The 1,842-nt window shown below is 36.2% G+C and overlaps 1 long non-coding RNA gene across 1 annotated transcript; it reads left to right on the top strand.

The window, feature by feature from the left end:
- The first annotated feature begins 411 nt into the window (after positions 1–411).
- Positions 412–1,495, top strand: LOC116175400. The gene is made up of 3 exons (XR_004146305.1): positions 412–567; positions 894–1,104; positions 1,159–1,495. It is a non-coding gene; the product is annotated as an uncharacterized LOC116175400 (long non-coding RNA).
- Positions 1,496–1,842: the final 347 nt, after the last annotated feature.

The raw sequence follows: 1,842 nt of genomic DNA, 5'->3' as shown, positions 1-1,842 counted from the left end.
AATTTTTATCGATATTTACGAGTAGCCCGCTTTACGTTTTATGTTACATACCAGTTATTGTTCGACGTACAAGTTATGTGGGGGAGAACCAGCAAAGTTTTTGTTACGTACAGCTTTCACCTCAGAACCCTGTGTTAAATTCACCGTACCGACGCTTACCTCAACATCCGTCGACACCAAGCGGCTATTTGGTGCGAAATCATTATCAGAAATCAGTTAATAACACCGAGGATCGACAATCACCTGGGACAACTTGCATAAACCTTTAGCGTCTTATGGATTACTATTTTGCACCTTATGGGTTATATTTAATTAATTTTTAACTGAGTATTCCTGTAATCTCTGTTGAGTTATGATCGAGCTTCAAACAAGAATGTTGTTGGAGTCCACTACTTCCTTCTGAAGTGGTTGGCGAACTAAGTACGAGTAGAGCGAGGCCCTTCAGACACTATCCAACTAATTATATACCAAGCACTGCTGCTTGGGAGGTTTTGTTCGATTTATTGCAGGTTTTGGATGCGAGAATTGAGCTCAGTTCTTGGCGTAGACATCTAACTTTATTCCAAGGTAAGTGTGCCTTATGTTTTACTTGCACTTGGCCGTATACGTGCGAATTCTTCTCCAGAATATCAATTAATTTGTGGAAATCTGTTACATGATTCAGTAATTAGTTTTGTTATTCGATCACTCTGGATTGCGGGGTTGTTAAATTGGGGAATTTCAATTGTATAGTGAACTTAATAAGATTTGTGAGTAACATAACTTTGGTTATTTGGGAGTATTTTATATTGTTTGTGATACGCTATCCAATTGTAGAGACAATATTATTATTTTGATATGGGTTTTTATGGATAAATTAGTATTTTTGGTGGTACCTATATTGATTTTTACAGTTATTATTACCCTGGTACCTTCTCAATTTCATACGGAGAGAGTTAAAATGGAAATTGTGTGGCGCTCAACCATTGGTAAGGACGAAGATCAAATGCTCAGAACGAACTACTGCTATAACAGATCTCAAGCTTGTATTTTCTTTATTAACCCGGAGCTAGTTTATGCGGTGGATTTGAGGAAATGCAGCACCAACTCTCCCAAGTGCCAAAGGTACGTACATTAAGGGAAAACACTTTATAAGGATCTTGTACCCTTACTTTTTAGGAATAAAGGGACTGGCTTCTTGGCTTATTATGCATTCATTTTAAAGACGCACACGGTTAGAAGATGCTCATATCCGACTCGGTTGTGCTTACTGTAATTTAACGAGAAATATACTACCTACCATGTTAGTGGGAGTTGTCGAGGATGTAAGAGAAGGTAGCATTAATTTGCAAATTATCTAATCAGATAAGATTTTAAACGATAACATCTCTATTTGCTATTATTACCGGTTTTCGATGATACGTGGCACAAACCTTCGTACGAAGGTATCGGAATAAAGTTTTGATGATGAGGCATAGGTTTATTTATGCGAAGAGATATATCATTAGAACTATTGTACATGGACAATTGAAAATAAATTTACGGTGATCGTTTAATTATCGTGACTTTCGCACGAGGCAACGTTAAAATGAATACTTGAAATCATGAACCGGAGAATAAATCTGCGCTTGACAATAGTTATTTTTGTACAAGACGATAAAGGGATATGTTAACCATTGAGTGAAAGATGTTAATGTTAAAATTAACTTTCACGAGATGGTTAGTTTCCCTTTATCGTTGTGTATAATACAATACTTTATTTTATAGCAGAAGCCATATAAATAATTGTAAATCTTCTGATAATTCTGTAATTAATTTAGAGACATAAAAAATGGCAAGCTTAGGCTCTGCCGTCGCGATCGA

Source organism: Photinus pyralis, unplaced genomic scaffold (genome assembly GCF_008802855.1).
Source record: "Photinus pyralis isolate 1611_PpyrPB1 unplaced genomic scaffold, Ppyr1.3 Ppyr1.4_LG7, whole genome shotgun sequence".
In the NCBI taxonomy this organism is placed as follows: domain Eukaryota; kingdom Metazoa; phylum Arthropoda; class Insecta; order Coleoptera; family Lampyridae; genus Photinus; species Photinus pyralis.
Note: the sequence above shows the minus strand (reverse complement) of the source record. Positions and strands in the feature narration are given on the sequence as shown.